At 47.3% G+C, this 15916-nt stretch overlaps 88 non-coding genes across 88 annotated transcripts; all 88 read left to right on the top strand.

Annotated features, from left to right (window-relative positions):
• The first annotated feature begins 45 nt into the window (after nucleotides 1-45).
• Nucleotides 46-127, top strand: TRNAS-GCU (transfer RNA serine (anticodon GCU)). The gene has a single exon. It is a non-coding gene; the product is annotated as a tRNA-Ser (tRNA).
• A 61-nt stretch (nucleotides 128-188) lies between these two features.
• TRNAS-GCU (transfer RNA serine (anticodon GCU)) lies at nucleotides 189-270 on the top strand. The gene has a single exon. It is a non-coding gene; the product is annotated as a tRNA-Ser (tRNA).
• Nucleotides 271-474: 204 nt separating this feature from the next.
• TRNAS-GCU (transfer RNA serine (anticodon GCU)) lies at nucleotides 475-556 on the top strand. The gene has a single exon. It is a non-coding gene; the product is annotated as a tRNA-Ser (tRNA).
• A 61-nt stretch (nucleotides 557-617) lies between these two features.
• On the top strand, nucleotides 618-699 carry TRNAS-GCU (transfer RNA serine (anticodon GCU)). The gene has a single exon. It is a non-coding gene; the product is annotated as a tRNA-Ser (tRNA).
• A 61-nt stretch (nucleotides 700-760) lies between these two features.
• TRNAS-GCU (transfer RNA serine (anticodon GCU)) lies at nucleotides 761-842 on the top strand. The gene has a single exon. It is a non-coding gene; the product is annotated as a tRNA-Ser (tRNA).
• Nucleotides 843-903: 61 nt separating this feature from the next.
• TRNAS-GCU (transfer RNA serine (anticodon GCU)) lies at nucleotides 904-985 on the top strand. Its single transcript has one exon. It is a non-coding gene; the product is annotated as a tRNA-Ser (tRNA).
• A 61-nt stretch (nucleotides 986-1046) lies between these two features.
• Nucleotides 1047-1128, top strand: TRNAS-GCU (transfer RNA serine (anticodon GCU)). The gene has a single exon. It is a non-coding gene; the product is annotated as a tRNA-Ser (tRNA).
• A 61-nt stretch (nucleotides 1129-1189) lies between these two features.
• TRNAS-GCU (transfer RNA serine (anticodon GCU)) lies at nucleotides 1190-1271 on the top strand. The gene has a single exon. It is a non-coding gene; the product is annotated as a tRNA-Ser (tRNA).
• A 204-nt stretch (nucleotides 1272-1475) lies between these two features.
• On the top strand, nucleotides 1476-1557 carry TRNAS-GCU (transfer RNA serine (anticodon GCU)). Its single transcript has one exon. It is a non-coding gene; the product is annotated as a tRNA-Ser (tRNA).
• Nucleotides 1558-1618: 61 nt separating this feature from the next.
• On the top strand, nucleotides 1619-1700 carry TRNAS-GCU (transfer RNA serine (anticodon GCU)). The gene has a single exon. It is a non-coding gene; the product is annotated as a tRNA-Ser (tRNA).
• Nucleotides 1701-1761: 61 nt separating this feature from the next.
• On the top strand, nucleotides 1762-1843 carry TRNAS-GCU (transfer RNA serine (anticodon GCU)). The gene has a single exon. It is a non-coding gene; the product is annotated as a tRNA-Ser (tRNA).
• A 61-nt stretch (nucleotides 1844-1904) lies between these two features.
• Nucleotides 1905-1986, top strand: TRNAS-GCU (transfer RNA serine (anticodon GCU)). Its single transcript has one exon. It is a non-coding gene; the product is annotated as a tRNA-Ser (tRNA).
• Nucleotides 1987-2047: 61 nt separating this feature from the next.
• On the top strand, nucleotides 2048-2129 carry TRNAS-GCU (transfer RNA serine (anticodon GCU)). The gene has a single exon. It is a non-coding gene; the product is annotated as a tRNA-Ser (tRNA).
• Nucleotides 2130-2190: 61 nt separating this feature from the next.
• TRNAS-GCU (transfer RNA serine (anticodon GCU)) lies at nucleotides 2191-2272 on the top strand. The gene has a single exon. It is a non-coding gene; the product is annotated as a tRNA-Ser (tRNA).
• A 203-nt stretch (nucleotides 2273-2475) lies between these two features.
• On the top strand, nucleotides 2476-2557 carry TRNAS-GCU (transfer RNA serine (anticodon GCU)). Its single transcript has one exon. It is a non-coding gene; the product is annotated as a tRNA-Ser (tRNA).
• A 490-nt stretch (nucleotides 2558-3047) lies between these two features.
• TRNAS-GCU (transfer RNA serine (anticodon GCU)) lies at nucleotides 3048-3129 on the top strand. Its single transcript has one exon. It is a non-coding gene; the product is annotated as a tRNA-Ser (tRNA).
• A 203-nt stretch (nucleotides 3130-3332) lies between these two features.
• TRNAS-GCU (transfer RNA serine (anticodon GCU)) lies at nucleotides 3333-3414 on the top strand. The gene has a single exon. It is a non-coding gene; the product is annotated as a tRNA-Ser (tRNA).
• A 61-nt stretch (nucleotides 3415-3475) lies between these two features.
• On the top strand, nucleotides 3476-3557 carry TRNAS-GCU (transfer RNA serine (anticodon GCU)). The gene has a single exon. It is a non-coding gene; the product is annotated as a tRNA-Ser (tRNA).
• A 61-nt stretch (nucleotides 3558-3618) lies between these two features.
• Nucleotides 3619-3700, top strand: TRNAS-GCU (transfer RNA serine (anticodon GCU)). Its single transcript has one exon. It is a non-coding gene; the product is annotated as a tRNA-Ser (tRNA).
• Nucleotides 3701-3761: 61 nt separating this feature from the next.
• On the top strand, nucleotides 3762-3843 carry TRNAS-GCU (transfer RNA serine (anticodon GCU)). The gene has a single exon. It is a non-coding gene; the product is annotated as a tRNA-Ser (tRNA).
• A 61-nt stretch (nucleotides 3844-3904) lies between these two features.
• TRNAS-GCU (transfer RNA serine (anticodon GCU)) lies at nucleotides 3905-3986 on the top strand. Its single transcript has one exon. It is a non-coding gene; the product is annotated as a tRNA-Ser (tRNA).
• Nucleotides 3987-4188: 202 nt separating this feature from the next.
• Nucleotides 4189-4270, top strand: TRNAS-GCU (transfer RNA serine (anticodon GCU)). The gene has a single exon. It is a non-coding gene; the product is annotated as a tRNA-Ser (tRNA).
• A 61-nt stretch (nucleotides 4271-4331) lies between these two features.
• Nucleotides 4332-4413, top strand: TRNAS-GCU (transfer RNA serine (anticodon GCU)). The gene has a single exon. It is a non-coding gene; the product is annotated as a tRNA-Ser (tRNA).
• A 204-nt stretch (nucleotides 4414-4617) lies between these two features.
• Nucleotides 4618-4699, top strand: TRNAS-GCU (transfer RNA serine (anticodon GCU)). The gene has a single exon. It is a non-coding gene; the product is annotated as a tRNA-Ser (tRNA).
• Nucleotides 4700-4902: 203 nt separating this feature from the next.
• Nucleotides 4903-4984, top strand: TRNAS-GCU (transfer RNA serine (anticodon GCU)). Its single transcript has one exon. It is a non-coding gene; the product is annotated as a tRNA-Ser (tRNA).
• Nucleotides 4985-5045: 61 nt separating this feature from the next.
• TRNAS-GCU (transfer RNA serine (anticodon GCU)) lies at nucleotides 5046-5127 on the top strand. Its single transcript has one exon. It is a non-coding gene; the product is annotated as a tRNA-Ser (tRNA).
• A 61-nt stretch (nucleotides 5128-5188) lies between these two features.
• On the top strand, nucleotides 5189-5270 carry TRNAS-GCU (transfer RNA serine (anticodon GCU)). Its single transcript has one exon. It is a non-coding gene; the product is annotated as a tRNA-Ser (tRNA).
• A 202-nt stretch (nucleotides 5271-5472) lies between these two features.
• Nucleotides 5473-5554, top strand: TRNAS-GCU (transfer RNA serine (anticodon GCU)). Its single transcript has one exon. It is a non-coding gene; the product is annotated as a tRNA-Ser (tRNA).
• Nucleotides 5555-5615: 61 nt separating this feature from the next.
• Nucleotides 5616-5697, top strand: TRNAS-GCU (transfer RNA serine (anticodon GCU)). Its single transcript has one exon. It is a non-coding gene; the product is annotated as a tRNA-Ser (tRNA).
• Nucleotides 5698-5758: 61 nt separating this feature from the next.
• Nucleotides 5759-5840, top strand: TRNAS-GCU (transfer RNA serine (anticodon GCU)). The gene has a single exon. It is a non-coding gene; the product is annotated as a tRNA-Ser (tRNA).
• A 204-nt stretch (nucleotides 5841-6044) lies between these two features.
• Nucleotides 6045-6126, top strand: TRNAS-GCU (transfer RNA serine (anticodon GCU)). The gene has a single exon. It is a non-coding gene; the product is annotated as a tRNA-Ser (tRNA).
• A 61-nt stretch (nucleotides 6127-6187) lies between these two features.
• On the top strand, nucleotides 6188-6269 carry TRNAS-GCU (transfer RNA serine (anticodon GCU)). The gene has a single exon. It is a non-coding gene; the product is annotated as a tRNA-Ser (tRNA).
• Nucleotides 6270-6330: 61 nt separating this feature from the next.
• TRNAS-GCU (transfer RNA serine (anticodon GCU)) lies at nucleotides 6331-6412 on the top strand. The gene has a single exon. It is a non-coding gene; the product is annotated as a tRNA-Ser (tRNA).
• A 61-nt stretch (nucleotides 6413-6473) lies between these two features.
• On the top strand, nucleotides 6474-6555 carry TRNAS-GCU (transfer RNA serine (anticodon GCU)). The gene has a single exon. It is a non-coding gene; the product is annotated as a tRNA-Ser (tRNA).
• A 61-nt stretch (nucleotides 6556-6616) lies between these two features.
• On the top strand, nucleotides 6617-6698 carry TRNAS-GCU (transfer RNA serine (anticodon GCU)). Its single transcript has one exon. It is a non-coding gene; the product is annotated as a tRNA-Ser (tRNA).
• Nucleotides 6699-6888: 190 nt separating this feature from the next.
• TRNAS-GCU (transfer RNA serine (anticodon GCU)) lies at nucleotides 6889-6970 on the top strand. The gene has a single exon. It is a non-coding gene; the product is annotated as a tRNA-Ser (tRNA).
• A 61-nt stretch (nucleotides 6971-7031) lies between these two features.
• On the top strand, nucleotides 7032-7113 carry TRNAS-GCU (transfer RNA serine (anticodon GCU)). The gene has a single exon. It is a non-coding gene; the product is annotated as a tRNA-Ser (tRNA).
• A 61-nt stretch (nucleotides 7114-7174) lies between these two features.
• Nucleotides 7175-7256, top strand: TRNAS-GCU (transfer RNA serine (anticodon GCU)). Its single transcript has one exon. It is a non-coding gene; the product is annotated as a tRNA-Ser (tRNA).
• A 61-nt stretch (nucleotides 7257-7317) lies between these two features.
• TRNAS-GCU (transfer RNA serine (anticodon GCU)) lies at nucleotides 7318-7399 on the top strand. Its single transcript has one exon. It is a non-coding gene; the product is annotated as a tRNA-Ser (tRNA).
• Nucleotides 7400-7601: 202 nt separating this feature from the next.
• Nucleotides 7602-7683, top strand: TRNAS-GCU (transfer RNA serine (anticodon GCU)). The gene has a single exon. It is a non-coding gene; the product is annotated as a tRNA-Ser (tRNA).
• Nucleotides 7684-7744: 61 nt separating this feature from the next.
• Nucleotides 7745-7826, top strand: TRNAS-GCU (transfer RNA serine (anticodon GCU)). Its single transcript has one exon. It is a non-coding gene; the product is annotated as a tRNA-Ser (tRNA).
• Nucleotides 7827-7887: 61 nt separating this feature from the next.
• TRNAS-GCU (transfer RNA serine (anticodon GCU)) lies at nucleotides 7888-7969 on the top strand. Its single transcript has one exon. It is a non-coding gene; the product is annotated as a tRNA-Ser (tRNA).
• Nucleotides 7970-8173: 204 nt separating this feature from the next.
• Nucleotides 8174-8255, top strand: TRNAS-GCU (transfer RNA serine (anticodon GCU)). The gene has a single exon. It is a non-coding gene; the product is annotated as a tRNA-Ser (tRNA).
• A 61-nt stretch (nucleotides 8256-8316) lies between these two features.
• TRNAS-GCU (transfer RNA serine (anticodon GCU)) lies at nucleotides 8317-8398 on the top strand. Its single transcript has one exon. It is a non-coding gene; the product is annotated as a tRNA-Ser (tRNA).
• A 61-nt stretch (nucleotides 8399-8459) lies between these two features.
• Nucleotides 8460-8541, top strand: TRNAS-GCU (transfer RNA serine (anticodon GCU)). The gene has a single exon. It is a non-coding gene; the product is annotated as a tRNA-Ser (tRNA).
• A 61-nt stretch (nucleotides 8542-8602) lies between these two features.
• TRNAS-GCU (transfer RNA serine (anticodon GCU)) lies at nucleotides 8603-8684 on the top strand. The gene has a single exon. It is a non-coding gene; the product is annotated as a tRNA-Ser (tRNA).
• Nucleotides 8685-8745: 61 nt separating this feature from the next.
• TRNAS-GCU (transfer RNA serine (anticodon GCU)) lies at nucleotides 8746-8827 on the top strand. The gene has a single exon. It is a non-coding gene; the product is annotated as a tRNA-Ser (tRNA).
• Nucleotides 8828-9017: 190 nt separating this feature from the next.
• On the top strand, nucleotides 9018-9099 carry TRNAS-GCU (transfer RNA serine (anticodon GCU)). Its single transcript has one exon. It is a non-coding gene; the product is annotated as a tRNA-Ser (tRNA).
• Nucleotides 9100-9160: 61 nt separating this feature from the next.
• TRNAS-GCU (transfer RNA serine (anticodon GCU)) lies at nucleotides 9161-9242 on the top strand. The gene has a single exon. It is a non-coding gene; the product is annotated as a tRNA-Ser (tRNA).
• Nucleotides 9243-9303: 61 nt separating this feature from the next.
• On the top strand, nucleotides 9304-9385 carry TRNAS-GCU (transfer RNA serine (anticodon GCU)). Its single transcript has one exon. It is a non-coding gene; the product is annotated as a tRNA-Ser (tRNA).
• A 61-nt stretch (nucleotides 9386-9446) lies between these two features.
• TRNAS-GCU (transfer RNA serine (anticodon GCU)) lies at nucleotides 9447-9528 on the top strand. The gene has a single exon. It is a non-coding gene; the product is annotated as a tRNA-Ser (tRNA).
• Nucleotides 9529-9589: 61 nt separating this feature from the next.
• TRNAS-GCU (transfer RNA serine (anticodon GCU)) lies at nucleotides 9590-9671 on the top strand. Its single transcript has one exon. It is a non-coding gene; the product is annotated as a tRNA-Ser (tRNA).
• A 203-nt stretch (nucleotides 9672-9874) lies between these two features.
• TRNAS-GCU (transfer RNA serine (anticodon GCU)) lies at nucleotides 9875-9956 on the top strand. The gene has a single exon. It is a non-coding gene; the product is annotated as a tRNA-Ser (tRNA).
• A 61-nt stretch (nucleotides 9957-10017) lies between these two features.
• On the top strand, nucleotides 10018-10099 carry TRNAS-GCU (transfer RNA serine (anticodon GCU)). The gene has a single exon. It is a non-coding gene; the product is annotated as a tRNA-Ser (tRNA).
• Nucleotides 10100-10160: 61 nt separating this feature from the next.
• On the top strand, nucleotides 10161-10242 carry TRNAS-GCU (transfer RNA serine (anticodon GCU)). The gene has a single exon. It is a non-coding gene; the product is annotated as a tRNA-Ser (tRNA).
• Nucleotides 10243-10303: 61 nt separating this feature from the next.
• Nucleotides 10304-10385, top strand: TRNAS-GCU (transfer RNA serine (anticodon GCU)). The gene has a single exon. It is a non-coding gene; the product is annotated as a tRNA-Ser (tRNA).
• A 61-nt stretch (nucleotides 10386-10446) lies between these two features.
• On the top strand, nucleotides 10447-10528 carry TRNAS-GCU (transfer RNA serine (anticodon GCU)). The gene has a single exon. It is a non-coding gene; the product is annotated as a tRNA-Ser (tRNA).
• A 61-nt stretch (nucleotides 10529-10589) lies between these two features.
• TRNAS-GCU (transfer RNA serine (anticodon GCU)) lies at nucleotides 10590-10671 on the top strand. Its single transcript has one exon. It is a non-coding gene; the product is annotated as a tRNA-Ser (tRNA).
• Nucleotides 10672-11009: 338 nt separating this feature from the next.
• TRNAS-GCU (transfer RNA serine (anticodon GCU)) lies at nucleotides 11010-11091 on the top strand. Its single transcript has one exon. It is a non-coding gene; the product is annotated as a tRNA-Ser (tRNA).
• Nucleotides 11092-11152: 61 nt separating this feature from the next.
• TRNAS-GCU (transfer RNA serine (anticodon GCU)) lies at nucleotides 11153-11234 on the top strand. The gene has a single exon. It is a non-coding gene; the product is annotated as a tRNA-Ser (tRNA).
• A 61-nt stretch (nucleotides 11235-11295) lies between these two features.
• TRNAS-GCU (transfer RNA serine (anticodon GCU)) lies at nucleotides 11296-11377 on the top strand. The gene has a single exon. It is a non-coding gene; the product is annotated as a tRNA-Ser (tRNA).
• Nucleotides 11378-11567: 190 nt separating this feature from the next.
• On the top strand, nucleotides 11568-11649 carry TRNAS-GCU (transfer RNA serine (anticodon GCU)). The gene has a single exon. It is a non-coding gene; the product is annotated as a tRNA-Ser (tRNA).
• Nucleotides 11650-11710: 61 nt separating this feature from the next.
• On the top strand, nucleotides 11711-11792 carry TRNAS-GCU (transfer RNA serine (anticodon GCU)). Its single transcript has one exon. It is a non-coding gene; the product is annotated as a tRNA-Ser (tRNA).
• A 61-nt stretch (nucleotides 11793-11853) lies between these two features.
• TRNAS-GCU (transfer RNA serine (anticodon GCU)) lies at nucleotides 11854-11935 on the top strand. Its single transcript has one exon. It is a non-coding gene; the product is annotated as a tRNA-Ser (tRNA).
• A 61-nt stretch (nucleotides 11936-11996) lies between these two features.
• Nucleotides 11997-12078, top strand: TRNAS-GCU (transfer RNA serine (anticodon GCU)). The gene has a single exon. It is a non-coding gene; the product is annotated as a tRNA-Ser (tRNA).
• Nucleotides 12079-12139: 61 nt separating this feature from the next.
• Nucleotides 12140-12221, top strand: TRNAS-GCU (transfer RNA serine (anticodon GCU)). Its single transcript has one exon. It is a non-coding gene; the product is annotated as a tRNA-Ser (tRNA).
• A 61-nt stretch (nucleotides 12222-12282) lies between these two features.
• Nucleotides 12283-12364, top strand: TRNAS-GCU (transfer RNA serine (anticodon GCU)). The gene has a single exon. It is a non-coding gene; the product is annotated as a tRNA-Ser (tRNA).
• A 61-nt stretch (nucleotides 12365-12425) lies between these two features.
• TRNAS-GCU (transfer RNA serine (anticodon GCU)) lies at nucleotides 12426-12507 on the top strand. The gene has a single exon. It is a non-coding gene; the product is annotated as a tRNA-Ser (tRNA).
• Nucleotides 12508-12568: 61 nt separating this feature from the next.
• Nucleotides 12569-12650, top strand: TRNAS-GCU (transfer RNA serine (anticodon GCU)). The gene has a single exon. It is a non-coding gene; the product is annotated as a tRNA-Ser (tRNA).
• A 61-nt stretch (nucleotides 12651-12711) lies between these two features.
• On the top strand, nucleotides 12712-12793 carry TRNAS-GCU (transfer RNA serine (anticodon GCU)). The gene has a single exon. It is a non-coding gene; the product is annotated as a tRNA-Ser (tRNA).
• Nucleotides 12794-12854: 61 nt separating this feature from the next.
• On the top strand, nucleotides 12855-12936 carry TRNAS-GCU (transfer RNA serine (anticodon GCU)). The gene has a single exon. It is a non-coding gene; the product is annotated as a tRNA-Ser (tRNA).
• A 61-nt stretch (nucleotides 12937-12997) lies between these two features.
• TRNAS-GCU (transfer RNA serine (anticodon GCU)) lies at nucleotides 12998-13079 on the top strand. The gene has a single exon. It is a non-coding gene; the product is annotated as a tRNA-Ser (tRNA).
• Nucleotides 13080-13140: 61 nt separating this feature from the next.
• TRNAS-GCU (transfer RNA serine (anticodon GCU)) lies at nucleotides 13141-13222 on the top strand. Its single transcript has one exon. It is a non-coding gene; the product is annotated as a tRNA-Ser (tRNA).
• Nucleotides 13223-13283: 61 nt separating this feature from the next.
• On the top strand, nucleotides 13284-13365 carry TRNAS-GCU (transfer RNA serine (anticodon GCU)). Its single transcript has one exon. It is a non-coding gene; the product is annotated as a tRNA-Ser (tRNA).
• Nucleotides 13366-13426: 61 nt separating this feature from the next.
• On the top strand, nucleotides 13427-13508 carry TRNAS-GCU (transfer RNA serine (anticodon GCU)). The gene has a single exon. It is a non-coding gene; the product is annotated as a tRNA-Ser (tRNA).
• A 204-nt stretch (nucleotides 13509-13712) lies between these two features.
• On the top strand, nucleotides 13713-13794 carry TRNAS-GCU (transfer RNA serine (anticodon GCU)). The gene has a single exon. It is a non-coding gene; the product is annotated as a tRNA-Ser (tRNA).
• Nucleotides 13795-13855: 61 nt separating this feature from the next.
• TRNAS-GCU (transfer RNA serine (anticodon GCU)) lies at nucleotides 13856-13937 on the top strand. The gene has a single exon. It is a non-coding gene; the product is annotated as a tRNA-Ser (tRNA).
• Nucleotides 13938-13998: 61 nt separating this feature from the next.
• On the top strand, nucleotides 13999-14080 carry TRNAS-GCU (transfer RNA serine (anticodon GCU)). The gene has a single exon. It is a non-coding gene; the product is annotated as a tRNA-Ser (tRNA).
• Nucleotides 14081-14141: 61 nt separating this feature from the next.
• On the top strand, nucleotides 14142-14223 carry TRNAS-GCU (transfer RNA serine (anticodon GCU)). Its single transcript has one exon. It is a non-coding gene; the product is annotated as a tRNA-Ser (tRNA).
• A 61-nt stretch (nucleotides 14224-14284) lies between these two features.
• Nucleotides 14285-14366, top strand: TRNAS-GCU (transfer RNA serine (anticodon GCU)). The gene has a single exon. It is a non-coding gene; the product is annotated as a tRNA-Ser (tRNA).
• A 61-nt stretch (nucleotides 14367-14427) lies between these two features.
• Nucleotides 14428-14509, top strand: TRNAS-GCU (transfer RNA serine (anticodon GCU)). Its single transcript has one exon. It is a non-coding gene; the product is annotated as a tRNA-Ser (tRNA).
• Nucleotides 14510-14570: 61 nt separating this feature from the next.
• Nucleotides 14571-14652, top strand: TRNAS-GCU (transfer RNA serine (anticodon GCU)). The gene has a single exon. It is a non-coding gene; the product is annotated as a tRNA-Ser (tRNA).
• A 338-nt stretch (nucleotides 14653-14990) lies between these two features.
• On the top strand, nucleotides 14991-15072 carry TRNAS-GCU (transfer RNA serine (anticodon GCU)). The gene has a single exon. It is a non-coding gene; the product is annotated as a tRNA-Ser (tRNA).
• Nucleotides 15073-15133: 61 nt separating this feature from the next.
• Nucleotides 15134-15215, top strand: TRNAS-GCU (transfer RNA serine (anticodon GCU)). The gene has a single exon. It is a non-coding gene; the product is annotated as a tRNA-Ser (tRNA).
• A 61-nt stretch (nucleotides 15216-15276) lies between these two features.
• TRNAS-GCU (transfer RNA serine (anticodon GCU)) lies at nucleotides 15277-15358 on the top strand. The gene has a single exon. It is a non-coding gene; the product is annotated as a tRNA-Ser (tRNA).
• A 190-nt stretch (nucleotides 15359-15548) lies between these two features.
• On the top strand, nucleotides 15549-15630 carry TRNAS-GCU (transfer RNA serine (anticodon GCU)). Its single transcript has one exon. It is a non-coding gene; the product is annotated as a tRNA-Ser (tRNA).
• Nucleotides 15631-15691: 61 nt separating this feature from the next.
• TRNAS-GCU (transfer RNA serine (anticodon GCU)) lies at nucleotides 15692-15773 on the top strand. Its single transcript has one exon. It is a non-coding gene; the product is annotated as a tRNA-Ser (tRNA).
• Nucleotides 15774-15834: 61 nt separating this feature from the next.
• TRNAS-GCU (transfer RNA serine (anticodon GCU)) lies at nucleotides 15835-15916 on the top strand. The gene has a single exon. It is a non-coding gene; the product is annotated as a tRNA-Ser (tRNA).

Genomic DNA, 15916 nt, shown 5'->3' with positions numbered 1-15916 from the left:
TTAATCAAAAATTCAGGCGAAATGATTAAGCAAGTTTTAATCAAGGACGGGGTGGCCGAGTGGTTAAGGAGATGGACTGCTAATCCGTTGGGCTCTGCCCGCGCGAGTTCGAATCTCGCCTCCATCGTTTTAACCAGATTGTTTTAATCAAAAATTCAGGCGAAATTATTAAACCAGTTTTAATCAAGGACGGGGTGGCCGAGTGGTTAAGGCGATGGACTGCTAATCCATTGGGCTCTGCCCGCGCGAGTCCGAATCTCGCCTCCGTCGTTTTATCCGTTTTGTTTTGAACACAAATGCGGTTTAAGTGATTAAACTCTCTTAAATCGATGAAGGAATGGCCGAGTGGTTAAGGCGATGGACCGCTAATCCAATGGGCTCTGCCCGCGCGAGTTCGAATCTCGAACCCGTCGTTTTAACCGGATTGTTTTAATCAAAAATTCAGGCGAAATTATTAAACCAGTTTTAATCAAGGACGGGGTGGCCGAGTGGTTAAGGCGATGGACTGCTAATCCATTGGGCTCTGCCCGCGCGAGTTAGAATCTCGCCTCCGTCGTTTTATCCGTTTTGTTTTGAACACAAATGCAGTCAAAGTGATTAAACTCTTTTAAATCGATGAAGGAATGGCCGAGTGGTTAAGGAGATGGACCGCTAATCCATTGGGCTTTGCCCGCGCGAGTTCGAACCTCACTTCCGTCGTTTTAACCGGATTGTTTTAATCAAAAATTCAGGCGAAATGATTAAACCGGTTTTAATCGAGGACGGGGTGGCCGAGTGGTTAAGGCGATGGACTGCTAATCCGTTGGGCTCTGCCCGCGCGAGTTCGAATCTCGCCTCCGTCGTTTTAACCGGATTGTTTTAATCAAAAATTCAGGCGAAATGATTAAACCGGTTTTAATCGAGGACGCGGTGGCCGAGTGGTTAAGGCGATGGACTGCTAATCCGTTGGGCTTTGCCCGCGCGAGTTCGAACCTCACTTCCGTCGTTTTAATCGGATTGTTTTAATCAAAAATTCAGACGAAATGATTAAGCAAGTTTTAATCAAGGACGGGGTGGCCGAGTGGTTAAGGAGATGGACTGCTAATCCGTTGGGCTCTGCCCGCGCGAGTTCGAATCTCGCCTCCATCGTTTTAACCAGATGGTTTTAATCAAAAATTCAGGCGAAATTATTAAACCAGTTTTAATCAAGGACGGGGTGGCCGAGTGGTTAAGGCGATGGACTGCTAATCCATTGGGCTCTGCCCGCGCGAGTTCGAATCTCGCCTCCGTCGTTTTATCCGTTTTGTTTTGAACACAAATGCAGTTTAAGTGATTAAACTCTCTTAAATCGATGAAGGAATGGCCGAGTGGTTAAGGCGATGGACCGCTAATCCAATGGGCTCTGCCCGCGCGAGTTCGAATCTCGAACCCGTCGTTTTAACCGGATTGTTTTAATCAAAAATTCAGGCGAAATTATTAAACCAGTTTTAATCAAGGACGGGGTGGCCGAGTAGTTAAGGCGATGGACTGCTAATCCATTGGGCTTTGCCCGCGCGAGTTCGAACCTCACTTCCGTCGTTAAAACCGGATTGTTTTGAAAACAAATGCAGTCAAAGTCATTAAACTCTTTTCAATCGATGAAGGACTGGCCAAGTGGTTAAGGCGATGGACTGCTAATCCGTTGGGCTCTGCCCGCGCGAGTTCGAATCTCGCTTCCGTCGTTTTAACCGGATGGTTTTAATCAAAAATTCAGGCGAAATTATTAAACCAGTTTTAATCAAGGACGGGGTGGCCGAGTGGTTAAGGCGATGGACTGCTAATCCATTGGGCTCTGCCCGCGCGAGTTCGAATCTCGCCTCCGTCGTTTTATCCGTTTTGTTTTGAACACAAATGCAGTCAAAGTGATTAAACTCGTTTAAATCGATGAAGGAATGGCCGAGTGGTTAAGGCGATGGACCGCTAATCCATTGGGCCTTGCCCGCGCGAGTTCGAACCTCACTTCCGTCGTTTTAACCGGATTGTTTTAATCAAAAATTCAGGCGAAATGATTAAACCGGTTTTAATCGAGGACGGGGTGGCCGAGTGGTTAAGGCGATGGACTGCTAATCCGTTGGGCTCTGCCCGCGCGAGTTCGAATCTCGCCTCCGTCGTTTTAACCAGATTGTTTTAATCAAAAATTCAGGCAAAATTATTAAACCAGTTTTAATCAAGGACGGGGTGGCCGAGTGGTTAAGGCGATGGACTGCTAATCCATTGGGCTCTGCCCGAGCGAGTTCGAATCTCGCCTCCGTCGTTTTTTCCGTTTGGTTTTGAACACAAATGCAGTCAAAGTGATTAAACTCTCTTAAATCGATGAAGGAATGGCCGAGTGGTTAAGGCGATGGACCGCTAATCCAATGGGCTCGGCCCGCGCGAGTTCGAATCTCGAATCCGTCGTTTTAACCGGATGTTTTACTCACAAATTCAGTCGAAATTATTTTACCAGTTTTATTCGAGGACGGGGTGGCTGAGTGGTTAAGGCGATGGACTGCTAATCCGTTGGGCTCTGCCCGCGATAGTTCGAATCTCGCCTCCGTCGTTTTATCCGTTTTGTTTTGAACACAAATGCAATCAAAGTCATTAAACTCTTTTCAATCGATGAAGGACTGGCCGAGTGGTTGAGGCGTTGGACCGCTAATCCATTAGGCTCTGCCCGCGCGAGTTTAAATTTCGCCTCCGTCGTTTTATCCGTTTTGTTTTGAACACAAATGCAGTCAAAGTGATTAAACTCTTTTCAATCGATGAAGGAATGGCCGAGTGATTTAGGCGTTGGACCGCTAATCCATTGGGCTCTGCCCGCGCGAGTTCGAATCTCGCCTCCGTCGTTTTATCCGTTTTGTTTTGAACACAAATGCAGTCAAAGTGATTAAACTCTCTTAAATCGATGAAGGAATGGCCGAGTGGTTAAGGCGATGGACCGCTAATCCAATGGGCTCTGCCCGCGCGAGTCCGAATCTCGAACCCGTCGTTTTAACCGGATTGTTTTAATCAAAAATTCAGGCGAAATTATTAAACCAGTTTTAATCAAGGACGGGGTGGCCGAGTAGTTAAGGCGATGGACTGCTAATCCATTGGGCTCTGCCCGCGCGAGTTAGAATCTCGCCTCCGTCGTTTTATCCGTTTTGTTTTGAACACAAATGCAGTCAAAGTGATTAAACTCTTTTAAATCGATGAAGGAATGGCCGAGTGGTTAAGGCGATGGACCGCTAATCCAATGGGCTCTGCCCGCGCGAGTTCGAATCTCGAATCCGTCGTTTTAACCGGATGTTTTACTCACAAATTCAGTCGAAATGATTTAACCAGTTTAAATCGAGGACGGGGTGGCCGAGTGGTTAAGGCGATGGACTGCTAATCCATTGGGCTCTGCCTGCGCGAGTTAGAATCTCGCCTCCGTCGTTTTATCCGTTTTGTTTTGAACACAAATGCAGTCAAAGTGATTAAACTCTTTTAAATCGATGAAGGAATGGCCGAGTGGTTAAGGAGATGGACCGCTAATCCATTGGGCTTTGCCCGCGCGAGTTCGAACCTCACTTCCGTCGTTATAACCGGATTGTTTTAATCAAAAATTCAGGCGAAATGATTAAACCGGTTTTAATCGAGGACGGGGTGGCCGAGTGGTTAAGGCGATGGACTGCTAATCCATTGGGCTCTGCCTGCGCGAGTTAGAATCTCGCCTCCGTCGTTTTATCCGTTTTGTTTTGAACACAAATGCAGTCAAAGTGATTAAACTCTTTTAAATCGATGAAGGAATGGCCGAGTGGTTAAGGAGATGGACCGCTAATCCATTGGGCTTTGCCCGCGCGAGTTCAAACCTCACTTCCGTCGTTATAACCGGATTGTTTTAATCAAAAATTCAGGCGAAAAGATTAAACCGGTTTTAATCGAGGACGGGGTGGCCGAGTGGTTAAGGCGATGGACTGCTAATCCGTTGGGCTCTGCCCGCGCGAGTTCGAATCTCGAGTCCGTCGTTTTATCCGTTTTGTTTTGAACACAAATGCAGTCAAAGTGATTAAACTCTCTTAAATCGATGAAGGAATGGCCGAGTGGTTAAAGCGATGGACCGCTAATCCAATTTCTCTGCCCGCGCGAGTTCGAATCTCGAATCCGTCGTTTTAACCGGATGTTTTACTCACAAATTCAGTCGAAATGATTTAACCAGTTTTGATCGAGGACGGGGTGGCCAAGTGGTTAAGGCGATGGACTGCTAATCCGTTGGGCTCTGCCCGCGCGAGTTCGAATCTCGCTTCCGTCGTTTTAACCGGATTGTTTTAATCAAAAATTCAGGCGAAATTTTTAAACCAACTTTAATCAAGGATGGGGTGGCCGAGTGGTTAAGGCGATGGACTGCTGATCCATTGGGCTCTGCCCGCGCGAGTTCGAACCTCACTTCAGTCGTTTTAACCGGATTGTTTTAATCAAAAATTTAGGCGAAAAGATTAAACAAGTTTTAATCAAGGACGGGGTGGCCGAGTGGTTAAGGCGATGGACCGCTAATCCAATGGGCTCTGCCCGCGCGAGTCCGAATCTCGAACCCGTCGTTTTAACCGGATTGTTTTAATCAGAAATTCAGGCGAAATTATTAAACCAGTTTTAATCAAGGACGGGGTGGCCGAGTAGTTAAGGCGATGGACTGCTAATCCATTGGGCTCTGCCCGCGCGAGTTAGAATCTCGCCTCCGTCGTTTTATCCGTTTTGTTTTGAACACAAATGCAGTCAAAGTGATTAAACTCTCTTAAATCGATGAAGGAATGGCCGAGTGGTTAAGGCGATGGACCGCTAATCCAATGGGCTCTGCCCGCGCGAGTTCGAATCTCGAATCCGTCGTTTTAACCGGATGTTTTACTCACAAATTCAGTCGAAATGATTTAACCAGTTTAAATCGAGGACGGGGTGGCCGAGTGGTTAAGGCGATGGACTGCTAATCCATTGGGCTCTGCCTGCGCGAGTTAGAATCTCGCCTCCGTCGTTTTATCCGTTTTGTTTTGAACACAAATGCAGTCAAAGTGATTAAACTCTTTTAAATCGATGAAGGAATGGCCGAGTGGTTAAGGAGATGGACCGCTAATCCATTGGGCTTTGCCCGCGCGAGTTCGAACCTCACTTCCGTCGTTATAACCGGATTGTTTTAATCAAAAATTCAGGCGAAATGATTAAACCAGTTTTAATCGAGGACGGGGTGGCCGAGTGGTTAAGGCGATGGACTGCTAATCCGTTGGGCTCTGCCCGCGCGAGTTCGAATCTCGCCTCCGTCGTTTTATCCGTTTTGTTTTGAACACAAATGCAGTCAAAGTGATTAAACTCTCTTAAATCGATGAAGGAATGGCCGAGTGGTTAAAGCGATGGACCGCTAATCCAATTTCTCTGCCCGCGCGAGTTCGAATCTCGAATCCGTCGTTTTAACCGGATGTTTTACTCAAAAATTCAGTCGAAATGATTTAACCAGTTTTGATCGAGGACGGGGTGGCCAAGTGGTTAAGGCGATGGACTGCTAATCCGTTGGGCTCTGCCCGCGCGAGTTCGAATCTCGCTTCCGTCGTTTTAACCGGATTGTTTTAATCAAAAATTCAGGCGAAATTTTTAAACCAGTTTTAATCAAGGATGGGGTGGCCGAGTGGTTAAGGCGATGGACTGCTGATCCATTGGGCTCTGCCCGCGCGAGTTCGAACCTCACTTCAGTCGTTTTAACCGGATTGTTTTAATCAAAAATTTAGGCGAAAAGATTAAACAAGTTTTAATCAAGGACGGGGTGGCCGAGTGGTTAAGGAGATGGACTGCTAATCCGTTGGGCTCTGCCCGCGCGAGTTCGAATCTCGCCTCCGTCGTTTTATCCGTTTTGTTTTGAACACAAATGCAGTCAAAGTGATTAAACTCTCTTAAATCGATGAAGGAATGGCCGAGTGGTTAAGGCGATGGACCGCTAATCCGTTGGGCTCTGCCCGCGATAGTTCGAATCTCGCCTCCGTCGTTTTATCCGTTTTGTTTTGAAAACAAATGCAGTCAAAGTCATTAAACTCTTTTCAATCGATGAAGGACTGGCCAAGTGGTTAAGGCGATGGACTGCTAATCCGTTGGGCTCTGCCCGCGCGAGTTCGAATCTCGCTTCCGTCGTTTTAACCGGATGGTTTTAATCAAAAATTCAGGCGAAATTATTAAACCAGTTTTAATCAAGGACGGGGTGGCCGAGTGGTTAAGGAGATGGACTGCTAATCCGTTGGGCTCTGCCCGCGCGAGTTCGAATCTCGCCTCCATCGTTTTAACCAGATTGTTTTAATCAAAAATTCAGGCGAAATTATTAAACCAGTTTTAATCAAGGACGGGGTGGCCGAGTGGTTAAGGCGATGGACTGCTAATCCATTGGGCTCTGCCCGCGCGAGTTCGAATCTCGCCTCCGTCGTTTTATCCATTTTGTTTTGAACACAAATGCAGTTTAAGTGATTAAACTCTCTTAAATCGATGAAGGAATGGCCGAGTGGTTAAGGCGATGGACCGCTAATCCAATGGGCTCTGCCCGCGCGAGTTCGAATCTCGCCTCCGTCGTTTTAACCGGATTGTTTTAATCAAAAATTCAGGCGAAATGATTAAACCGGTTTTAATCGAGGACGGGGTGGCCGAGTGGTTAAGGCGATGGACTGCTAATCCGTTGGGCTCTGCCCGCGCGAGTTCGAATCTCGCCTCCGTCGTTTTATCCGTTTTGTTTTGAACACAAATGCAGTCAAAGTGATTAAACTCTCTTAAACCGATGAAGGAATGGCCGAGTGGTTAAGGCGATGGACCGCTAATCCCGCGCGAGTTCGAATCTCGAATCCGTCGTTTTAACCGGATGTTTTACTCACAAATTCAGTCGAAATGATTTAACCAGTTTTAATCGAGGACGGGGTGGCCAAGTGGTTAAGGCGATGGACTGCTAATCCGTTGGGCTCTGCCCGCGCGAGTTCGAATCTCGCTTCCGTCGTTTTAACCGGATGGTTTTAATCAAAAATTCAGGCGAAATTATTAAACCAGTTTTAATCAAGGACGGGGTGGCCGAGTGGTTAAGGCGATGGACTGCTGATCCATTGGGCTCTGCCCGCGCGAGTTCGAATCTCGCCTCCGTCGTTTTATCCGTTTTATTTTGAACACAAATGCAGTCAAAGTGATTAAACTCGTTTAAATCGATGAAGGAATGGCCGAGTGGTTAAGGAGATGGACCGCTAATCCATTGGGCTTTGCCCGCGCGAGTTCGAACCTCACTTCCGTCGTTATAACCGGATTGTTTTAATCAAAAATTCAGGCGAAATGATTAAACCAGTTTTAATCGAGGACGGGGTGGCCGAGTGGTTAAGGCGATGGACTGCTAATCCGTTGGGCTCTGCCCGCGCGAGTTCGAATCTCGCCTCCGTCGTTTTATCCGTTTTGTTTTGAACACAAATGCAGTCAAAGTGATTAAACTCTCTTAAATCGATGAAGGAATGGCCGAGTGGTTAAAGCGATGGACCGCTAATCCAATTTCTCTGCCCGCGCGAGTTCGAATCTCGAATCCGTCGTTTTAACCGGATGTTTTACTCAAAAATTCAGTCGAAATGATTTAACCAGTTTTGATCGAGGACGGGGTGGCCAAGTGGTTAAGGCGATGGACTGCTAATCCGTTGGGCTCTGCCCGCGCGAGTTCGAATCTCGCTTCCGTCGTTTTAACCGGATTGTTTTAATCAAAAATTCAGGCGAAATTTTTAAACCAGTTTTAATCAAGGATGGGGTGGCCGAGTGGTTAAGGCGATGGACTGCTGATCCATTGGGCTCTGCCCGCGCGAGTTCGAACCTCACTTCAGTCGTTTTAACCGGATTGTTTTAATCAAAAATTTAGGCGAAAAGATTAAACAAGTTTTAATCAAGGACGGGGTGGCCGAGTGGTTAAGGAGATGGACTGCTAATCCGTTGGGCTCTGCCCGCGCGAGTTCGAATCTCGCCTCCGTCGTTTTATCCGTTTTGTTTTGAACACAAATGCAGTCAAAGTGATTAAACTCTCTTAAATCGATGAAGGAATGGCCGAGTGGTTAAGGCGATGGACCGCTAATCCGTTGGGCTCTGCCCGCGATAGTTCGAATCTCGCCTCCGTCGTTTTATCCGTTTTGTTTTGAAAACAAATGCAGTCAAAGTCATTAAACTCTTTTCAATCGATGAAGGACTGGCCAAGTGGTTAAGGCGATGGACTGCTAATCCGTTGGGCTCTGCCCGCGCGAGTTCGAATCTCGCTTCCGTCGTTTTAACCGGATGGTTTTAATCAAAAATTCAGGCGAAATTATTAAACCAGTTTTAATCAAGGACGGGGTGGCCGAGTGGTTAAGGAGATGGACTGCTAATCCGTTGGGCTCTGCCCGCGCGAGTTCGAATCTCGCCTCCATCGTTTTAACCAGATTGTTTTAATCAAAAATTCAGGCGAAATTATTAAACCAGTTTTAATCAAGGACGGGGTGGCCGAGTGGTTAAGGCGATGGACTGCTAATCCATTGGGCTCTGCCCGCGCGAGTTCGAATCTCGCCTCCGTCGTTTTATCCATTTTGTTTTGAACACAAATGCAGTTTAAGTGATTAAACTCTCTTAAATCGATGAAGGAATGGCCGAGTGGTTAAGGCGATGGACCGCTAATCCAATGGGCTCTGCCCGCGCGAGTTCGAATCTCGCCTCCGTCGTTTTAACCGGATTGTTTTAATCAAAAATTCAGGCGAAATGATTAAACCGGTTTTAATCGAGGACGGGGTGGCCGAGTGGTTAAGGCGATGGACTGCTAATCCGTTGGGCTCTGCCCGCGCGAGTTCGAATCTCGCCTCCGTCGTTTTATCCGTTTTGTTTTGAACACAAATGCAGTCAAAGTGATTAAACTCTCTTAAACCGATGAAGGAATGGCCGAGTGGTTAAGGCGATGGACCGCTAATCCCGCGCGAGTTCGAATCTCGAATCCGTCGTTTTAACCGGATGTTTTACTCACAAATTCAGTCGAAATGATTTAACCAGTTTTAATCGAGGACGGGGTGGCCAAGTGGTTAAGGCGATGGACTGCTAATCCGTTGGGCTCTGCCCGCGCGAGTTCGAATCTCGCTTCCGTCGTTTTAACCGGATGGTTTTAATCAAAAATTCAGGCGAAATTATTAAACCAGTTTTAATCAAGGACGGGGTGGCCGAGTGGTTAAGGCGATGGACTGCTGATCCATTGGGCTCTGCCCGCGCGAGTTCGAATCTCGCCTCCGTCGTTTTATCCGTTTTGTTTTGAACACAAATGCAGTCAAAGTGATTAAACTCGTTTAAATCGATGAAGGAATGGCCGAGTGGTTAAGGCGATGGACCGCTAATCCATTGGGCCTTGCCCGCGCGAGTTCGAACCTCACTTCCGTCGTTTTAACCGGATTGTTTTAATCAAAAATTCAGGCGAAATGATTTAACCGGTTTTAATCGAGGACGGTGTGGCCGAGTGGTTAAGGCAATGGACTGCTAATCCTTTGGGCGCTGCCTGCGCGAGTTCGAATCTCGCCTCCGTCGTTTTAACCAGATTGTTTTAATCAAAAATTCAGGTAAAATTATTAAACCAGTTTTAATCAAGGACGGGGTGGCCGAGTGGTTAAGGCGATGGACTGCTAAGCCATTGGGCTCTGCCCGCGCGAGTTCGTATCTCGCCTCCGTCGTTTTTTCCGTTTTGTTTTGAACACAAATGCAGTCAAAGTGATTAAACTCTTTTAAATGGATGAAGGAATGGCCGAGTGGTTAAGGAGATGGAGTGCTAATCCATTGGGCTTGCCCGAGCGAGTTCGAATTTCGCCTCCGTCGTTTTTTCCGTTTGGTTTTGAACACAAATGCAGTCAAAGTGATTAAACTCTCTTAAATCGAGGACGGGGTGGCCGAGTGGTTAAGGCGATGGACTGCTAATCCGTTGGGCTTTGCCCGCGCGAGTTCGAACCTCACTTCCGTCGTTTTAACCGGATTGTTTTAATCAAAAATTCAGGCGAAATGATTAAACCGGTTTTAATCGAGGACGGGGTGGCCGAGTGGTTAAGGCGATGGACTGCTAATCCGTTCGGCTCTGCCCGCGCGAGTTCGAATCTCGCCTCCGTCGTTTTAACCAGATTGTTTTAATCAAAAATTCAGGCGAAAAGATTAAGCAAGTTTTAATCAAGGACGGGGTGGCCGAGTGGTTAAGGAGATGGACTGCTAATCCGTTGGGCTCTGCCCGCGCGAGTTCGAATCTCGCCTCCATCGTTTTAACCAGATTGTTTTAATCAAAAATTCAGGCGAAATTATTAAACCAGTTTTAATCAAGGACGGGGTGGCCGAGTGGTTAAGGCGATGGACTGCTAATCCATTGGGCTCTGCCCGCGCGAGTTCGAATCTCGCCTCCGTCGTTTTATCCGTTTTGTTTTGAACACAAATGCAGTTTAAGTGATTAAACTCTCTTAAATCGATGAAGGAATGGCCGAGTGGTTAAGGCGATGGACCGCTAATCCAATGGGCTCTGCCCGCGCGAGTTCGAATCTCGCCTCCGTCGTTTTAACCGGATTGTTTTAATCAAAAATTCAGGCGAAATGATTAAACCGGTTTTAATCGAGGACGGGGTGGCCGAGTGGTTAAGGCGATGGACTGCTAATCCGTTGGGCTCTGCCCGCGCGAGTTCGAATATCGCCTCCGTCGTTTTATCCGTTTTGTTTTGAACACAAATGCAGTCAAAGTGATTAAACTCTCTTAAATCGATGAACGAATGGCCGAGTGGTTAAGGCGATGGACCGCTAATCCAATGGGCTCTGCCCGCGCGAGTTCGAATCTCGAATCCGTCGTTTTAACCGGATGTTTTACTCACAAATTCAGTCGAAATGATTTAACCAGTTTTAATCGAGGACGGGGTGGCCAAGGCGATGGACTGCTAATCCGTTGGGCTCTGCCCGCGCGAGTTCGAATCTCGAATCCGTCGTTTTAACCGGATTGTTTTAATCAAAAATTCAGGCGAAATTATTAAACCAGTTTTAATCAAGGACGGGGTGGCCGAGTGGTTAAGGCGATGGACTGCTGATCCATTGGGCTCTGCCCGCGCGAGTTCGAACCTCACTTCCGTCGTTTTAACCGGATTGTTTTAATCAAAAATTCAGGCGAAAAGATTAAACAAGTTTTAATCAAGGACGGGGTGGCCGAGTGGTTAAGGAGATGGACTGCTAATCCGTTGGGCTCTGCCCGCGCGAGTTCGAATCTCGCCTCCGTCGTTTTACCCGGATTGTTTTAATCAAAAATTCAGGCGAAATGATTAAACCGGTTTTAATCGAGGACGGGGTGGCCGAGTGGTTAAGGCGATGGACTGCTAATCCGTTGGGCTCTGCCCGCGCGAGTTCGAATCTCGCCTCCATGGTTTTATCCGTTTTGTTTTGAACACAAATGCAGTCAAAGTGATTAAACTCTCTTAAACCGATGAAGGAATGGCCGAGTGGTTAAGGCGATGGACCGCTAATCCCGCGCGAGTTCGAATCTCGAATCCGTCGTTTTAACCGGATGTTTTACTCACAAATTCAGTCGAAATGATTTAACCAGTTTTAATCGAGGACGGGGTGGCAAAGTGGTTAAGGCGATGGACTGCTAATCCGTTGGGCTCTGCCCGCGCGAGTTCGAATCTCGCTTCCGTCGTTTTAACCGGATGGTTTTAATCAAAAATTCAGGCGAAATTATTAAACCAGTTTTAATCAAGGACGGGGTGGCCGAGTGGTTAAGGCGATGGACTGCTGATCCATTGGGCTCTGCCCGCGCGAGTTCGAATCTCGCCTCCGTCGTTTTATCCGTTTTGTTTTGAACACAAATGCAGTCAAAGTGATTAAACTCGTTTAAATCGATGAAGGAATGGCCGAGTGGTTAAGGCGATGGACCGCTAATCCATTGGGCCTTGCCCGCGCGAGTTCGAACCTCACTTCCGTCGTTTTAACCGGATTTTTTTAATCAAAAATTCAGGCGAAAAGATTAAACAAGTTTTAATCAAGGACGGGGTGGCCGAGTGGTTAAGGAGATGGACTGCTAATCCGTTGGGCTCTGCCCGCGCGAGTTCGAATCTCGCCTCCGTCGTTTTAACCAGATTGTTTTAATCAAAAATTCAGGCGAAATTATTAAACCAGTTTTAATCAAGGACGGGGTGGCCGAGTGGTTAAGGCGATGGACTGCTAAGCCATTGGGCTCTGCCCGCGCGAGTTCGTATCTCGCCTCCGTCGTTTTTTCCGTTTTGTTTTGAACACAAATGCAGTCAAAGTGATTAAACTCTTTTAAATCGATGAAGGAATGGCCGAGTGGTTAAGGAGATGGACCGCTAATCCATTGGGCTTTGGCCGCGCGAGTTCGAACCTCACTTCCGTCGTTTTAACCGGATTGTTTTAATCAAAAATTCAGGCGAAATGATTAAACCGGTTTTAATCGAGGACGGTGTGGCCGAGTGGTTAAGGCGATGGACTGCTAATCCGTTGGGCGCTGCCTGCGCGAGTTCGAATCTCGCCTCCGTCGTTTTAACCAGATTTTTTTAATCAAAAATTCAGGTTAAATTATTAAACCAGTTTTAATCAAGGACGGGGTGGCCGAGTGGTTAAGGCGATGGACTGCTAAGCCATTGGGCTCTGCCCGCGCGAGTTCGTATCTCGCCTCCGTCGTTTTTTCCGTTTTGTTTTGAACACAAATGCAGTCAAAGTGATTAAACTCTTTCAAAACGATGAAGGAATGGCCGAGTGGTTAAGGAGATGGACTGCTAATCCATTGGGCTTTGCCCGCGCGAGTTCGAACCTCACTTCCGTCGTTTTAACCGGATTGTTTTAATCAAAAATTCAGGCGAAATGATTAAACCGGTTTTAATCGAGGACGGGGTGGCCGAGTGGTTAAGGCGATGGACTGCTAATCCGTTGGGCTCTGCCCGCGCGAGTTCGAATCTCGCCTCCGTCGTTTTAACCGGATTGTTTTAATCAAAAATTCAGGCAAAATTATTAAACCAGATTTAATCAAGGACGGGGTGGCCGAGTGGTTAAGGCGATGGACTGCTAATCCATTGGGCTCTGCCCGAGCGAGTTCGAATCTCGCCTCCGTCGTTTTATCCGTTTTGTTTTGAACAGAAATGCAGTTTAAGTGATTAAACTCTCTTAAATCGATGAAGGAATGGCCGAGTGGTTAAGGCGATGGACTGCTAATCCGTTGGGCGCTGCCCGCGCGAGTTCGAATCTCGCCTCCGTCGTTTTAACCAGATTGTTTTAATCAAAAATTCAGGCAAAATTATTAAACCAGTTTTAATCAAGGACGGGGTGGCCGAGTGGTTAAGGCGATGGACTGCTAATCCGTTGGGCTCTGCCCGCGCGAGTTCGAATCTCGCCTCCGTCGTTTTAACCAGATTGTTTTAATCAAAAATTCAGGCAAAATTATTAAACCAGATTTTATCAGGGACGGGGTGGCCGAGTGGTTAAGGCGATGGACTGCTAATCCATTGGGCTCTGCCCGAGCGAGTTCGAATCTCGCCTCCGTCGTTTTTTCCGTTTGGTTTTGAACACAAATGCAGTCAAAGTGATTAAACTCTCTTAAATCGATGAAGGAATGGCCGAGTGGTTAAGGAGATGGACCGCTAATCCTTTGGGCTTTGCCCGCGCGAGTTCGAACCTCACTTCCGTCGTTTTAACCGGATTGTTTTAATCAAAAATTCAGGCGAAATGATTAAACCGGTTTTAATCGAGGACGGGGTGGCCGAGGGGTTAAGGCGATGGACTGCTAATCCGTTGGGCTCTGCCCGCGCGAGTTCGAATCTCGCCTCCGTCGTTTTAACCAGATTGTTTTAATCAAAAATTCAGGCAAAATTATTAAACCAGATTTATTCAAGGACGGGGTGGCCGAGTGGTTAAGGCGATGGACTGCTAATCCATTGGGCTCTGCCCGAGCGAGTTCGAATCTCGCCTCCGTCGTTTTATCCGTTTTGTTTTGAACACAAATGCAGTCAAAGTGATTAAACTCGTTTAAATCGATGAAGGAATGGCCGAGTGGTTAAGGCGATGGACCGCTAATCCATTGGGCCTTGCCCGCGCGAGTTCGAACCTCACTTCCGTCGTTTTAACCGGATTGTTTTAATCAAAAATTCAGGCGAAAAGATTAAGCAAGTTTTAATCAAGGACGGGGTGGCCGAGTGGTTAAGGAGATGGACTGCTAATCCGTTGGGCTCTGCCCGCGCGAGTTCGAATCTCGCCTCCATCGTTTTAACCAGATTGTTTTAATCAAAAATTCAGGCGAAATTATTAAACCAGTTTTAACCAAGGACGGGGTGGCTGAGTGGTTAAGGCGATGGACTGCTAATCCATTGGGCTCTGCCCGCGCGAGTTCGAATCTCGCCTCCGTCGTTTTATCCGTTTTGTTTTGAACACAAATGCAGTTTAAGTGATTAAACTCTCTTAAATCGATGAAGGAATGGCCGAGTGGTTAAGGCGATGGACCGCTAATCCAATGGGCTCTGCCCGCGCGAGTTCGAATCTCGCCTCCGTCGTTTTAACCGGATTGTTTTAATCAAAAATTCAGGCGAAATGATTAAACCAGTTTTAATCGAGGACGGGGTGGCCGAGTGGTTAAGGCGATGGACTGCTAATCCGTTGGGCTCTGCCCGCGCGAGTTCGAATCTCGCCTCCGTCGTTTTATCCGTTTTGTTTTGAACACAAATGCAGTCAAAGTGATTAAACTCTCTTAAATCGATGAACGAATGGCCGAGTGGTTAAGGCGATGGACCGCTAATCCAATGGGCTCTGCCCGCGCGAGTTCGAATCTCGAATCCGTCGTTTTAACCGGATGTTTTACTCACAAATTCAGTCGAAATGATTTAACCAGTTTTAATCGAGGACGGGGTGGCCAAGGCGATGGACTGCTAATCCGTTGGGCTCTGCCCGCGCGAGTTCGAATCTCGAATCCGTCGTTTTAACCGGATTGTTTTAATCAAAAATTCAGGCGAAATTATTAAACCAGTTTTAATCAAGGACGGGGTGGCCGAGTGGTTAAGGCGATGGACTGCTGATCCATTGGGCTCTGCCCGCGCGAGTTCGAACCTCACTTCCGTCGTTTTAACCGGATTGTTTTAATCAAAAATTCAGGCGAAAAGATTAAACAAGTTTTAATCAAGGACGGGGTGGCCGAGTGGTTAAGGAGATGGACTGCTAATCCGTTGGGCTCTGCCCGCGCGAGTTCGAATCTCGCCTCCGTCGTTTTACCCGGATTGTTTTAATCAAAAATTCAGGCGAAATGATTAAACCGGTTTTAATCGAGGACGGGGTGGCCGAGTGGTTAAGGCGATGGACTGCTAATCCGTTGGGCTCTGCCCTAGCGAGTTCGAATCTCGCCTCCATCGTTTTATCCGTTTTGTTTTGAACACAAATGCAGTCAAAGTGATTAAACTCTCTTAAACCGATGAAGGAATGGCCGAGTGGTTAAGGCGATGGACCGCTAATCCCGCGCGAGTTCGAATCTCGAATCCGTCGTTTTAACCGGATGTTTTACTCACAAATTCAGTCGAAATGATTTAACCAGTTTTAATCGAGGACGGGGTGGCCAAGTGGTTAAGGCGATGGACTGCTAATCCGTTGGGCTCTGCCCGCGCGAGTTCGAATCTCGCTTCCGTCGTTTTAACCGGATGGTTTTAATCAAAAATTCAGGCGAAATTATTAAACCAGTTTTAATCAAGGACGGGGTGGCCGAGTGGTTAAGGCGATGGACTGCTAATCCATTGGGCTCTGCCCGCGCGAGTTCGAATCTCGCCTCCGTCGTTTTATCCGTTTTGTTTTGAACACAAATGCAGTCAAAGTGATTAAACTCGTTTAAATCGATGAAGGAATGGCCGAGTGGTTAAGGAGATGGACCGCTAATCCATTGGGCTTTGGCCGCGCGAGTTCGAACCTCACTTCCGTCG

Source organism: Phalangium opilio, unplaced genomic scaffold (assembly GCF_054372755.1).
Source record: "Phalangium opilio isolate 3A_F unplaced genomic scaffold, DU_Popi_V2 ptg000225l_1, whole genome shotgun sequence".
Lineage (NCBI taxonomy): Eukaryota > Metazoa > Arthropoda > Arachnida > Opiliones > Phalangiidae > Phalangium > Phalangium opilio.
The sequence above is the reverse complement of the archived record's forward strand: the minus strand, read 5'-3'. Positions and strand labels throughout refer to the sequence as shown.